This window comes from Triticum dicoccoides, chromosome 2B (assembly GCF_002162155.2).
Source record: "Triticum dicoccoides isolate Atlit2015 ecotype Zavitan chromosome 2B, WEW_v2.0, whole genome shotgun sequence".
In the NCBI taxonomy this organism is placed as follows: Eukaryota; Viridiplantae; Streptophyta; class Magnoliopsida; order Poales; family Poaceae; genus Triticum; species Triticum dicoccoides.
In genome coordinates this window covers 710,768,254-710,784,666 of record NC_041383.1, presented here as the reverse complement: position 1 = coordinate 710,784,666, position 16,413 = coordinate 710,768,254, and the positions used below count along the sequence as shown (strand labels likewise).

Here is a 16,413-nt window from a genome sequence, read left to right as displayed (position 1 = left end):
ATAATTGTTCTACGAGAAATTCTATTTATATATATGCATAACGTGTACAATATGTAGTATCATAAAATACGAACAAATGAAAAAGAATTAAATGGAAAACACAAAATTAAAGAAAAAATAAAAAATAAAACCAAAACCCCTCAAACTTTTTAGTACCGGTTGGTAACACCAACCGGTACTAAAGCTCTCCCCACACCCGGGCCTGGCTCGTGCCACGTGTGGCCCTTTAGCTGCGGTTCGAGCCGAACTGGTACTAAAGGTGGGGGGGCTTTAGTCCCCACCCTTTAGTGCCGGTTATAGAACCGGCACTAAAGCCCCTTACGAACCGGGGCTATAGCCCGGTTCTGCACTAGTGTAGCACCTAGTCCAGGTTCACTGACAACTCTTACATGACAAGTGGCTACTACCACCTTCTCTAGCGGTAGAGCATATTAGCCTACTTCACTTTTTAAGATTTTTCCATTTCTTTGACCCAAATATTCCAACATTCCAGGATAATACTATCCATTCCAATTAAATTTTTGATCTGATTAGTCTCCTTCTAGACGCCTTTTTGGGTGTATACCAATTAATACTGAAACAAAAGTAGTAATAGATACAACATTAGACTAATTGTTGAATATTTGTCTAACCGTCACACCCAATAAAATCTTGCAGTCAATCTCATTCAAAATGCCTATATTTTGGTATGTGTCCAATTAATGTTCGCAGTAAAATGTTGTTTTAAATTCATGTTCGGATATGCATCTAAGTAATGTTTGGATAAACATAGTAAAATGTTGTCATAAATGCCATTTTAAATTCATGTTTGGATATGCATCCAAGTAATGTTTGCCTTCTGTAGTGATGTCTATTTAACCACCCCCATCTCGATTGTTGTGGAACCACTCACATTGCCAGTTCACTAGAGCCCCACATAAACTGACTCGTTATCTCAAGCTCCAAAACCTCACTAGCAAACCAAAATTTTCATCATCGCAAAGTTTATACGCCATGAGGACAACCAGTTTCCTACTCATCGTTGTTGTTGTGATCATGTATGCCATCGGTGTACCAGCCACGGGCTGTGGTGAATCGATGGGAACCCGAACACGACAGGAGCTAATGGATGGGAACCAATCAAGAACATAAATGACAAACACATCCAGGAGCTTGGCGATTGGGCGGTGTTGGAATTCAGCAAGCGTGTGAACTGCCTGGTCAAGTTCAACAAGGTGGTGAGTGGCAGACAACAACTCATGTCTGGCATGAACTACGAGCTCATCATTGATGTGACATACTTTGAGGGGAAAGATGGAAAATACAAGGCAGAGTTGCATGAGCAGGAGTTGACCAAGAAACGCCAACTTCTCTCCTTCGTGAAGGTGAACTAAGCGGGAGGAGGAAACTTTGTTAACAATAATTGTGTTCTTGGAATTATGTTAGCTCAATTGTTTGTCCAATAATAAATTATCATCTCGCATTGCCATGTGCTTTAAGGATCACACATCTACAACTTGATTATGATGAGAGAAGTAAAAGCAAACACATAATTGTGTTCTTTTCCTAGGAGAAGGAAGATTTGTTACCTTCGTTGTAAAACTCAGGAAGGTTCATGATATTTCTCCTAGCTAGACTTAAGAATGTTAATATGGATGCAAAAAACTTACAAAGACTAGCAAGTGCTTCAGAATCAAAACCATATTAGTACTCATATCACTAAATTCGCGAGTTCCAGTGAAAGTCTTAATGCATTCGTATTCAATAGTTTTACCTACTATGTTACCTTTATCCATTTCTCACCCTTAGTTGTTGGAAGTAATAAGATTAAGAAGATCCCAAGCTTCCTCGATAGTTTTATTATTAAAACATCCTCAGAAAGAACTATCAAGTACTCCCTCCGTCCCATTATAAGTGTCTCAACTTTGTACTAGCTCTAGTACAAAGTTGTACTAAGCTTGAGACAGCTATTTTGAGACGGAGGGAGTATTTGTCTATCATGAGTGGGAAGCTTTGCATAAAAGTTACTAGCTCTTTGATAAAACTATTACTAGTAACTTTTTTACCTCATAAAAGGTTGGGCCATGCCCTCTCCCGCATGAGTCTGGAATTATATATATATATATATATATATTATATATATATATATATATATATATTTCTATTAATACAAATTTTATGGAGCGAATGAAATCTCTTACGAATTTCACCACTTAGCCATTCCCAATTCATGGCATAAATGTTTTCAAGATAATGATTTCATTTGAGAGTTTCACCCTCTATTAAGCAAGTGAATAATATCTTCTTCAAGTCATTACGAGATAACCCATTAGTTTTAAAGAGGGAACATATTTCATCAAGCGAATGAATACGATCATCAGGGTGATCTTTCTCATTTCCTGCATAGCTGTTAGCTTTGACATGTTTGATATAACCAATAGGTACTCTATAAACATCTTGTTTTTCCTTTAATAGGTTCCTCACAAACCTTATTACCATTTGATAGGAAAGTTTCAAGTAGAGTATCAATAATATATGAAGCCATAGTGATAAAACTAGTAGAAAACAATAAAATAGCACACAGAGTAAAATGATTTCCTTACCACTTTGAACTTACCAAAAGTGTTACAATCCCCGTCAATGGCCCAAGAAAAGAGTCTAACATCCCACAAGTCTAGGATGTCAATTGTAGATATTTTTTATAGGTAAATTATTGATCGCACAAGGAGCAGAAGGAATTGGTAAGTGCAAAAATAGCAATGATTCGCTGTAAGTACTAAAATGTGTAACATTGTAGTTGTTTGTGAGGGTGGAGTTGCAAGGTAATGTAAATAACAATAAAAGGTGAAAGAGTGCAGCAAGTGGCGCAATTTTAATTATGATCAGGACAAGTCGGTTGTATTGCTTATGGTGATCGAACATTCTCGAGGACGGTAGGAATATTGTGCAATGTAAATAACAATATTTAATTGTGATTCTCATTGCTTAATCTGCGTTGTGTCGATAGAACCTAAGCCTATATGCTCCAAAATCTGCTAGAGTTGCCCTAGCTTCCCTCATACAGTTCTCTCTAATCATTTGGTTCTTTGTGTTTTTGCACAAACATTTTCTTGAACGGAAAATTAAAAACCAAGTACCTTTGTCATTCCCCTTTGCTCGTATGAGCCGAACAACATTACATTGCGACTTTGATTTGTACTCCCCTAACCACATTGAGATACCGAAGCTGAACATTGGTGGCAAGGTTTCGTATACATAACAAAAGTATATAGTTTCTTTCTCGGAACTCATCGAAGGAGAGTTTGAAAAATAGGATGTGGAAAGCCTGCAGCTTTGCATCCCCTCTTACCTCTCACAAACCAGACACATAAATGAGGTGATTGAGAGCACAAGCACCACAAGAGAACTCTAGTTTCTGCAATACAACACACGTTTTTCCAACGTGTAAGAACAGAGCTGAATGCTCATGGCAAACTGATGGATACAACAAAGCGATGGATACAACAAGGTTTTGTTTGCTGCAGTAATAAATAGTCAATGGATGAGACTGAAGAAACTGTGATCGATCTACAATCATCACATATATCATGACTGTTAGTATGAACAGGCCAGGCACTGCAAGCTAGAAAGCTCTCCACAATTTCTTGAAAACTCTTTTTATCCAAACAAAAAAACACTAGTCAACATGTCCTTGCTAAACAATAATTGTTTGAAGACACAAGTTAACAATAGGCCACTGTCTCCGCATGAGAAGTGGAGTACCTCGAAAAAGAAATGGAATCCAAATTGATTAGCGGTGATGTCAAATGTTAGCAGCAAAACCTAACATCATGCTAGAGAAATGATGAAGGTAGACAGAGCAGAGAGCATTCTAGTATCATGGGTAAAGATGTAAATCCTGAGAGAGATGGAGGTAAGAGAGTACAATGTATGGCACACCCTTGTATTTTACGTACAAAAGAAAGAGCTGGTTTTCAAAACAATTTTGCTTACACTGAACGAATCTTAGTGCTCCAAGTAAGCATGATAAAGTAATAACTATCTGACAAATCCCTCATCCCTGCTGCATGTAAATCCAATATTAATGCAGAATCTGGTCCCCCCCCCCCCAAGCTCCTGAAATTGGACAGGCTTACTGAAGATACAGTGGGATGCTACAGAGAAAATACCACCAAACAAGGGTGCTTAATGAATGTTGTTTAACCTGCAGAATATTGACCAAGAGCATAACCATTGACTCCGCGCCTCTGCCTGCTCTCACGTAAGGTTTCTGTTTCAGTTTCCAAAGGCTTCAGTTTCAATGTACAATCATTTTGAGTCATCAGTTACAGAAGAGCATTCAGAGCCGTATGAATCTGCAGAACGCTACACAAATACACAGGCCATCGAATTGTTGTAAAGCAATACTCGGGTTGGCAAAGACAACTTCTATGATGATTCAGTAAAGTTACAGGAGTTTAGTTAATTACCCAAAATAACGGATTAATATGGAGTATAAAGGCAAAACTACTGACAACTCCTATGATTCAGTAATTTTGCCATTACCTTCTTTGCTGATCTCCTTCTTAACAGTTTATTTTCACTATATTCACAATTGCTCTTGAACTCTAAAAGAACTAATATTTATTTCAATGTTTGTGTTTATTTTATTTAAGAATTAGCAATCAGTATTACTCTTGTCGGCATGAGTGTCAAGCTGAACACAGTCATACAAAGGTTCAGGAACCTGATACATCCAGGTCTTTACAACATTAGCCGGAGAAGCTAATTTGGCCGCATAATACGGTGTCATTAGCCTCCCTTTTAACATGATACGCTTCAGTTTCTACTTAACTCCTGAATTTGAAACAATCTCACCCTTTTGCCTTCTGATTTGTAAGAAGAGAATCGAATACTCGACAAAGTGAGTTCTTATTACATTGGTTGCATAATACAGTCGTTGGATGATAATACTGGAGAAAATGAACTCCATCTACAATCATCACAGGCTGATGCTGCACCAAATCAGAAGTCGAGCAAGTCTGAAAAATCGAAGGCTTTGAGTGCCTCCTTGCGTGCTGCTTCGTTCATTGCTTCCATCTCCTGTTGATGGCGCAGGTACTCATCATCCACCTCGACGTAGCCATTCTTGGCGTACTCGGTGCGGACCCAGGCCTGGAATTCCCTGAAATCCTCTCCAATCTCGTAGAAAAAGCGCACGACGTTGTAGAAGCTCACCACGTCCTCGTCCATCTCCTCTTCCGGCGAAGGAATCAGGGCAGGGTTGTGGCGCTTCAGGGCCTTGTACTCGGGAGGGAGAGAGTCGTCATCCATCTCCTTGGTTAGGATGGAATCCACCTCCTCCTGCGGCAGCCTCGTCATCTTTCTCTCCGGAGCCTCCTCGCGCCTGGCTGCCGCCGCCGTCGCCGGTGTGGCTCCCTGCCCCAACTCAGAGCAGTCGATCCCGGCTGTTTTCCTTCTGATGGAGCAGACCTCCAGTGGAGATTCGTCGCCTTCTGGTGCCTCCTCTGCTTTCCTTTTGGTTCCCTTCTTCTCCTTCAGATCTTGACCGCCATGCTGCTGGCACCGCTTCAGCACACACACATCGCCGGCGGTCACAGCTGCCTTAGCCGCCATGCGTCTGGTGGTGCGCCGCTACTTCCTCGCCGGCCGTCGATCTCCCGCGGTTCGCCTCGACTAACCGACCTCGCCGCCAAAATTGGGGAGAATTTGATCGAGGAAACCTAGCTTCCAATTTGGGGGACGCTGGAACAGATGTTGTCTGGGCATTATAAAGGCCGAAGCTTTTAATTCCGTTCTATTTCGGCTCCGGTCGATGACGACGAGTGGGAGTCGAAATCAATCGAGCTCGGATTGGAGGCGAGCTGAATTGATTTCGGGCCCATGGTTTGCCGCGTTGCCCAAACAAAAGTGAATTTACATCTTTTTCTCAAAACAAATTCAAGGCCACTCCTATTTGACGCGTAGGTTGCCAAAAAGCCAGCTGGCCCGAGGTTTGGTGAAGGTTCTAGAATCTTCCAAGAAACGGTTTTCTCGTTTTTTCTTCCGGTTTTTTTAATTTCTTTGTCCTTTTCCTTCTTTTTCTCATTGTTCGTGACTGCTCTGCTTTCGTTTTTCTCTTTTTTTTTCATTCTTTCTTTATTTCTTCGTTTTCTTTTTCTTTTTTGTACGTCTTTCAAATTTGCGAACATATTTTCTCAGATTGAAAACATTATTTGCACTCCTGAACATTTTTCAAAATCAGGAATATTTTCAAATCTGTGAAGATTTTTTTTACAAATTCGTGAATTTTGGTTTAATTGCAGAACATTTTATAAAAAATATCTAACATTTTTGGAACAAGTGAACTTCTTTGCAAATTCATGAGCATTTTTAAAATCATCAATATTTTTTTAAATCATGATTGTTTTTTGAAAACATGAACATTTTTTAATTAACGATATTTTTAAAAATCATGAACATTTTTCAAATTCACGAATATTTATTTAAATTGCGTATATTTTTTGGAACACGTAACCATTTTTTGAAATTTGAGAACAAATTTTGAAATTCATGAACTTTTTTTCTTCTAGACAAACATATTTTGAGTTACTTAATACTTCTTGAAACAACAAAAATATTTGAATTTCGCAAACATTTTTTATAATTTTGGAACATTTTTCTAAATTCTCGAACATTTTTTTAGAAGAAAAAAAGGGCGTGGTCGGCAAGATCCGTACCTGCGCGGGCAAAGCCCACATGGTTTCTAGTCATGCCCAATAGCCACTCCGGCACGACCACTTGCTCTTCTCGAACATTTTTTGAATATTGTGAACATTTTTGTAGAAATTCCTAGGTGGCCGGAACAAAAGCAATACTCTGACTTGTGCTCACCGTCACAGGCCGGCATGGCGGCAGTGCAAGGCCTAGGCAAAGAGCGTCCGCTGTACAAGGACGCGTCGGCGCCGGTGGAGGCGCGCGTGCACGACCTGCTGGTCTGCATGACGCTGCAGGAGAAGGCATGCCAGATGGCCCAGATCGAGCTCTCTATGGCGTCGTCCCGCGCCCTCACGGAGCTCGGCGTCAGCAGCCTCCTCAACGGCGGCGGCAGTCCGCCCTGGGAACGCGCATCCCCGTCCGACTGGGCTAGTATGGTCGACGACATGCAGCGCCTCGCCCTCTCGTCCCGCCTCGGCGTCCCCATCATCTACGGCATCGATGCCGTCCACGACAACAACAATGTCATCGGCGCCACCATCTTCCCCCACAACGTCGGCCTCGGAGCCTCCAGGCACATTACATACCGATCGACCACGTTGAGCAATATAGTAGCTTTTTGTACGTTTACTACGTTGACCACGCCCTACATACATGCTCCATTCATTTCCTGCAGGGACCCGGAGCTTGTGCGAAAGGGCAAACCCTATTTGACGCTGGTTAGCGTCAGAATGTTCTGCTTTCGCTCAGGGAGCCATCGGTTGGGCCAGCCCATGTACGGGATTAGCGTTTACTGTTCGATGCATTGCTGCCGCTTCCTTCTCTATTTCTTGCGGGGGGTTTTTCGTTTTTCTTCTACGATTTTTCTTCCAGTGTTTTCGCTGTTTTGCCCGGTTTTCAGTTGTTTTCTTCCTGTTTTTTCTTTTTCTTTTTTGGTTCCTTTTTTCTTTTATGTTTCCTTTTTATTTTCTCTTTCTATTTCTTTCTCTTTATTGTGCATTATATAAAAAGTTCACTGCATGTTACAAAAATCTTCATGATATTAGGAAAATGTTCATCGTATATTATGAAATAGTGCATCTTGCATTCTAAAATTGTTCATCGTGTGTTACAAAAATGTTCATAGTATATTATGAAATTGTTCAACATATATTAAAAAAGTTCATTGCGTATTTAAAATTTGTTCATCATATATAAAAAATTTGTTCAACGTATACTACAAAATGTTCAGTTGTGTATTTTAAAATTTTCGAGTGTTTGTTTTAAAAAAATTCTCTATATTTTAAAGTTTGTTCAACGCATATTATAAAAATATTTTATTTTAAAAAATAACATGATTTGCCGCTGCCTTTTATACTTTAAGACAAGCACTGCAATTTTATCGTTGTAGGTAGCTAGCTCGGCTGGTTGGCTCCCTTGGATCCACAATGAGGTCGGCAGTTCGATCCCAACTTGTGCGCCTCAATTTCGAATTTTTGCTCGACGCGTGCTTATTGGGCCGGCCCGTTTGCGCTTCGCTTCAGCGAAGCCGCGTCGCTCGGATGCTCACGGGCGACGTATAGGAGCTCTCGTGCGAAAGATCGGCGAGGCAACAACGCTCGAGGTTCATGCCACCGGCATGCACTGGACCTTTGCCCCCTACGTCGCCGTGAGTCAAGCTCAAACCTTCGTGTTGACACACGAACACGTCACCGTGTACCTCCAACACCGAAGATGGTGCACCGCAGCTCATGTTGAAGGAGACCCGGCCGGAAGTGCGGTACGCAAGCAATCCGGCAGGCGCTTTTGTAGATCCAAAACCCACACGCTCAGGAGGGACCCCGTCAGGGCACGCAGTGGCTATGGGCTGCACTAGATCGGCCAGACCGCCCCTAGGGCCTCGAGGTTCGCCACCCTGCAACAAGAAGAATGAACAAAGAACGAGGAAGAAGACGAACAAAGGGAAAAGATAAAGGTAAAGGTAAAAAGAGGTAGGTGAATTGATCGATTGTGCGTTGTTCAATCGCATCACCTCTCATCAATTTATGAGACGGCTGGACATCCTGTAAAAAAAAAGGATTCCAAACCTTTCCAAAATTAACCGAATTCGGATTTAGGTAAGTCTGGAACAACAGCTCGGTTTTTAGATCCTACAGGCCACAAACAACCTCGGATGAAGATGAGCCCAAAAGAAAATTTGACCATTTCGACGAGACAAACAACTTTTGTGTTGAACGTTTTTCGATTCAGAGCCATCTTGAGGGCCGAACAGCTCGCGCGACCCATCAGACATTAATGAGGCGTTTGTGTGCTCCCTCGCGCCATATTTTGCCTCGTGGAGTCGTGGTAGAGCTGCACTCTGATGGCTATAACTTTTGCATACGAACTTGGATTAAGACGATTTTTATATCAAAATCAAATGTTTCGACGAGACGAAGACAATTCATGTAGAAAGTTTTTTCATTTGAGGCTTCCCTTGAGGCGTAATCGGCCGAACCGTGCTCTGGATATAAAACCTCAGTGCTTTGAGCATAGTTTCGGCCCTCGAGATGGGATCGGATGGTGATGACCAAACTTCAAAGATGTTCACCTTGACAATACAAAACTTTTTCATGTACATCACTTCTTCATTTGAAGCCACTTTAATTAAGTTGTTGATCGTACCAAAATCTGGTGTCAACACATACCCCCTTATTTTTCGGCAAAACTTGTGTGCCAAAAAATAACTTGCACGGAGTTTGTTTTAAGCACGATGTCAACACTCCATTGACCATTTTGTACGTGCTTTTGATGATAAGTATATATTGGCCATTTTATTTCTTAGACCGATAATTGTGTATCGGCCATTTAGATTAGCAACAAAAGTTAAGCTAATCAAACGTATTTTGTTTTTATTGACACCTCTCTCTCTCTAAGTATGTGGACATGTTTTTCGATTTCGGTTTTTTCTTGAGTAAAAGCGAGGTATAAACTTCAGAGAGTTGATACGTCCATTTTACATCATGTTTTCCTACTGTTATTTATAATGTTTTTATGCATAATAATGTTTTATGGAGTAATTCTAATGCATTTTCTCTCATAATATGCAAGGTTTACACAAAGAGGGAGAATTCCGACAGATGGAATTCTGGAATTGGAAAAGCTACGTCAGAGTCACCTATTCCGCACATCTCCAAATGAGCTGAAAATTTACGGAGAATTGTTTTGAAATATATAAAAGAATATTGGAGCAAATAACTATCAGAGGGGGCCCATCAGGTGGGCACAACCCACCTGGGCGCGCCATGAAGCGCATGCGTGATGTCTAGTACGCAACTTTATTCTTGTAGACTCGTGTTGGGCCTCCAAGCACATAGTTTTGTAGCACAGTAGCAATTTTCCCTCAAGTGGGTGACTTAAGGTTTATCAATCCATGGGAGGTGTAGGATGAAGATGGTCTCTCTCAAACAACCCTGCGACCAAATAATAAAAAGTCTCTTGTATCCTCAACACACCAAATACAATGGTAATTTATATAGGTGCACTAGTTCGGTGAAGAGATGGCGATACAAGTGTAATATGGATAGTAGATATTGGTTTTTGTAGTAAGAACAATAAATAACAACAAGGTAGCAATTGATAAAATGAAGCACAAACGGTATTGCAATGCTTGAAAATGACGCCTAGGGTCCGTACTTTCGCTAGTGCAATCTCTCAACAATGTTAATCTAATTGGATCATATAACCATCCCTCAACATGCGATGAAGAATCACTCCAAAGTTCGTATCTAGCGGAGAATATAAGAAGAAATTGTTTGTAGATATTCTTTCCGATCGATATATCCAAGAGTTCGTACTAAAATAACACCAAGTTATTCTTTCCGATCGATCTATCAAGAGTTCGTACTGAAATAACACTAAGTTATTCTTTTCGATCGATCTATCAAGAGTTCATACTAAAATAACACCAAAGCAAATTCAGATCCATAATACTTAATCAAACACAAAGAACCTCAAAGAGTGCCCAAGATTTCTACCAGAGAAACAAAAGACAAGAACGTGCATCAACCCATATGCATAGATTACCCCAATGTCACCTAGGGAATCCGCAATTTGAGCGCCAAAACATATCTCAAGTGAATCGATATAATACCCCATTGTTACCACGGATATTCATATGCAAGACATACATCAAGTGTTCTCAAATTCATAAAAGTATTCAATCCGATAAAACGAAATCTCAAAGGGAAAACTCAATTCATAACAAGATAGAGAGGGGGAAACACCATATGATCCAACTATATTAACAAAGCCCGCGATACATCAAGATCGTGCCATCTCAAAAACACGAGAGAGAGAGAGAGAGAGAGATTAAACACATAGATACTGGTAAAAACCCTTAGCCCCGAGGGTGGACTACTCCCTCCTCATCATGGTGGCCGCCGGGATGATGAAGATGGCCACCGGTGATGATTTTCCCCTCCGGCAGGGTGCCGAAACGGGGCCTAGATTGGTTTTCATGGACACATAGGCTTGTGGTGGCGGAACTTCCGATCTAGGGTTACCCCGAGGGTTTTTGGAATATTTGACGATTTATAGGGCGAAGAGACGATGCGGGAGGCCACCGAGGTGGGCACAACCCACCTAGGGCGCGCCATGGTGGGTTGTGCCCCCCTCTGGGCTCCCCTCTGGCACTTCTTTGGCCCATTGGATGTCTTCTGGTCCAAAAAAATCTCCAAAAAGTTTTGCTGCGTTTGGACTCCGTTTGGTATTGATTTTCTGCGATGGAAAAAACAAGCAAAAAAAAGCAACTGGCACTGGGCACTATATCAATAGGTTAGTCCCAAAAAATGATACAAGTTCCTATAAAATGATTGTAAAACATCCAAGAATGATAATATAACAGCATGAATACTTCATAAATTATAGATACGTTGGAGACTTATCAAGGCGCGTCCTGGTGGGTTGTGCCCTCCTCGGCCCACCTTTGGTGCCCATCTTCTGGTATAAAAGTCGTTTTGACCTAGAAAAAAAATCAAAGGAGGACTTTCGGGATGAAGCGCCGCCATCTCAAGGCGAAACTTGGGTAGGAGCACTTTTGCCCTCCGGCGGGGCGATTCCGCCAGGGGAACTTCCCTCCCGGAGGAGGAAATCATCGCTATCGTCATCACCAACAACTCTCCCATATTTGGGAGGGCCATCTCCATCAACATCTTCAACAACACCATCTCCTCTCAAACCCTAGTTCATCTCTTGTGTTCAATCTTTGTACCAGAACCTTAAATTGGTGCTTGTGGGTGGCTAGTAGTGTTGATTACATCTTGTAGTTGATTACTATATGGTTTATTTGATGGAAGATTATATGTTCAGATCCATTATGCTATTTAATATCCCTCTAATCTTGAACATGATTATCATTTGGGAGTAGTTACTTTTGTTCTTAAATTCACGGGAGATGTCATGTTGCAAGTAATCATGTGAACTTGATATGTGTTTGATATTTTGATATTTTGATGATATGCATGTTGTGATTCCCTTAGTGGTGTCATGTGAATGTCGACTACATGACACTTCACCTTATTAGGGCCTAAGGTAATGCATTGTGGAGTATGATAACTCACAAGTATATGGGATCGCAATAGTTTTCGAGGGTAGAGTATTCAACCCAAATTTATAGATTCGACACAAGGGGAGCAAAAGAATATTTGCAAGTATTAGCAGTTGAGTTGTCAATTCAACCACACTTGGAGATTAATTATCTGCAGCACAGTGATCAGTAGCAAATTAGTATGATAGTTTTGATAGTAGTAGCAATAGCAATAGTAACAGTAACAGTGATAGCAGTAGTTTTGTAGCAAGTGCAATAGTAACAATAGCAGTAGTAACTTAGCAGCAACAATATGTAGGAAAATCGTAGGCATTGGATCGGCGATTCATTGGATGATATTCATCATGAGACAATCATAATCTAGGGCGATACGGTACTAGTTCCAGTTCATAAATGTAATGTAGGCATGTATTCCGTAAATAGTCATGCGTGCTTATGGAAAGAACTTGCATGCCATCTTTTGTCCTACCCTCCCGTGGAAGCGGGTTCCTATTGGAAATTAAGGGATATTAATGCCTCCTTTTAATAGAGAACCGGAACAAAGCATTAGCATACAGTGAATACATGAACTCCTCAAACTACGGCCATCACCGGAAGTGGTCCCGACTATTGTCATTCCGGGGTTGCTAGATCATAACATGTAGTAGGTGATTATAACTTGCAAGATCGGATCTAGAACATATATATCATGGTGATAACATAAACAGTTCCGATCTGAAATCATGACACCTGGGCCCAAAGTGACAAGCATTAAGCATGGCAAAGTCATAGAAACATCAATCTTAGAACATAATGGATATTAGGGATCAAGCCCTAACAAAACTAACTCGATTACATGATGAATCTCATCCAACTCCTCACCGACCAGCGAGCCTACGAAGGAATTACTCACTCCCGATGGGGAGCATCATGGAATTGGCGATGGAGAAGGGTTGGTGATGACGAAGATCGAAGATCCCCCTCTCCGGAGTCCCAAACGGACTCCGGATCAGGCCTCCCGATGAATAACGGGAGACGGTGGCGCCTCCATCTTGTGAAACGCGATAATTCATTCTCCCCTTTTTTTGGAAAAATAGAATTTTATAGCGTTGGTTTCAGGGTCTGCGGGGCCACCAGGTGGGGACAACCCACCTGGGCGCTTGTGGAGGGGGTGGCGTGCCCTGGTGAGTTGTGCCCACCCAGGTGCCCCCCCCTCCGGTGGTTCTTGGCTCCAGAAATTATCTTTTATTGTATAAAAAATCCTCGCAAAGTTTCATTCCATTCCGAGAACTTTTATTTCTGCACAAAAACAACACCATGGTAGTTCTGCTGAAAACAGCGTCTGTCCAGGTTAGTTTCATTAAAATCATGCAAATTAGAGTACAAAACAAGGGGAAAAGCGTTAGGAAAAGTAGATACGATGGAGATGTATCAGAGTAGTTATTAGATGATGAGTTGCTAGAGTGACAAAATCTTAAACCCTAGTTTATGCGCTACTTCGTAAGGGGCCGATTTGGACCCAAAAGTTTAATGCTATGGTTAGATTTTATCTTAATATTTTTCTCGTAGTTGCAGATGCTTGCGAGGGGGTTAATTATAAGTAGGAGGTTTGTTCAAGTAAGAACTACACCTAGGCACCGATCCACCCACATACCAAATTATCAAAGTAGCGAACATGAATCAAGCCAACATGATGAAAGTGATATGGTGAAATTCCCAGGCACCCTCGAGAACGCTTTGCTTATTATTAGAGACCGTCTTGCCCTATCCTTTGCCTTAAAAGGATTGGGCTATCTTGCTGCACTTCATTTACCATTACCGTTACTTGCTTGTTACAAATTATCCTTCTACCAAACTACTTATTACCAACAATTTTAGCGCTTGTAGACATTACCTTGCTGAAAACTGCGTGTCATTTCCTTCTGCTCCTCATTGGGTTCAACGACACTCTTACTTATCGAAAGGACTACGATTGATCCCCTATGCTTGTGGGTCATCAGTGGACAATAGCTTGGCATGGTGATAGTGGAAATATTACTCCTGGTAAGCAAATAATTTTAAATCCAGGAGAATATATTACACACGACCTTATGTTTGAGTGACACTTACAATCATTTGTTTCCTATTATAAAAATCGTTCTCTTCGGAAATTCTAGGTTGGATGATTAGTAGTTAAGGATAAATTATGACCCATTTTCAAGTACCATGTTGCATACACAGATGTGAAATTTTTGTTTAGAAATTGAAACATAAGTTGTTTGCGTTGGAACATACTGTGCAGGGGTTGTTTCGGAATTGTTTCATTTTATTTATTAAAAATACATTCTAGTTTACTCCGCACTATGATGTAGGAGTTAATCAAGCTATCAAAACCAATAGGTACAAGCATATTAGAGGCCATACAAGAATCTATATATGGAAGTGGAAACCAAAGTTATGTATGAAGGATGCCCAATAGATGCTACCATTGAAACGGGCAAAATTTCTTATGTAGTTGTTGTAGTGGTGAGGTTCCCTATGCAGAAAGCTTGGGGGGTGATAGAACCGACCTTAGTAATCCATTAAATGGTTCTGATCTTATTACTCGTGTTGCTAGTAAAGTCCCTACCCTAGTGATTGTTATTTCTGGAAGGCCCTTGGTTATTGAGCCGCAAGTTGTTTAGAAGGTAGATGCTCTAGTTGCTGCTTGGCTGCCTGGAAGTGAGGGCATGGGAGTTGCTGATTGCCTCTTTGGAGACCATGATTTTGTGGGCACGTTGCATGTAACTTGGTTTAGATATGATGATCAACTACCTATAAATATTGCAGGTGCTGACTATGATCCATTATTTCCTTTTGGATATGAGCTGAAATGTTCAAAAGCCTTGGAGATTTAGCATGATGTCAGGAAATATTTGTTGGTCATACATTTGAATTGGCAGAATATTGTTACATATGTGTGTTGTATAGTTGAGTATTGTGTTATGTACAAGAGAAATAAAGTCATGTTGTCGATTACATGGTATAAGGTCTTCAAGACATAATTTGCTTGTTACTACTTCTACTATAAGTATATCATTTCGAATACTTGAATTTAACTAGGTACAACTCGCTGCCAGATAATATGGCCCTTGAATTTGCTAGAGCATGAACAAGGTGACCTGTTAGTCTGTTATTTTAAGCCATGAATCGTAGAACAACTGTTCCATCACCTTCCTTTATAAATTAAAAAAAATCATATATACATAATAAGGAAGAGGATGAAAGATACAAAGTAGAACAAAATCACCCAATGGCAGTTCTAGGGATCATCATGATAAAAAAAAGTGAAAATCAATTCTAGACACCATCATCAAAGATGGTAATCGATCCACCTATGCAAGCTCTCAGTATATTTGCTCTTGAGCCGATGACCTAGCAAAGTAAGGTCCTAATGTAGGAATTTCCAAGCAGTGATTGTTGGGGCTTCATTTTTCAATATGTTTTTATTTCTTTGGATATTCCAACATCCCAGGTAATACTATCCATTTTTTGTATCTAATTAGTATATTTCCGGATGCCTTTTTGGATGTATTTTGAATCATGACTAATATTTGAATAGAAAGGTAATAATTGATGCAACATGACTAATATTTGAATAGAAGTGTTTTCATGAGTATTTGACTAACATGAGTGGGAAGCTTTGCATAAAAGTTACTAGCTCTTTGATAAAACTATTACTAGTAACTTTTTTCCCTCATAAAAGGTTGGGCCATGCCCTCTCCCGCATAAGTCCGGAATTATATATATATATATATATATATATATATATATATATATATATATATATATATATATATATATATATATATATATATATACAAATTTTATGGAGCGAATAAAATCTCTTACGAATTTCACCACTTAGCCATTCCCAGTTCATGGCATAAATGTTTTCAAGATAATGATTTCATCTGAGAGTTTCACCCTCTATTAAGCAAGTGAATAATATCTTCTTCAAGTCATTACGAGATAACCCATTAGTTTTAAAGAGGGAACATATTTCATCAAGCGAATGAATACGATCATCAGGGTGATCTTTCTCATTTCCTGCATAGCTGTTAGCTTTGACATGTTTGATATAACCAATAGGTACTCTATAAACATCTTGTTTTTCCTTTAATAGGTTCCTCACAAACCTTATTACCAATTGATAGGAAAGTTTCAAGTAGAGT

General features: G+C 40.3%; 2 pseudogenes; both read left to right on the top strand.

Moving 5' to 3' along the window:
- Nucleotides 1-993: 993 nt before the first annotated feature.
- On the top strand, nt 994-1,373 carry LOC119368439 (annotated as a pseudogene).
- A 5,493-nt stretch (nt 1,374-6,866) lies between these two features.
- On the top strand, nt 6,867-15,096 carry LOC119361228 (annotated as a pseudogene).
- The last annotated feature ends 1,317 nt before the right edge of the window (nt 15,097-16,413 follow it).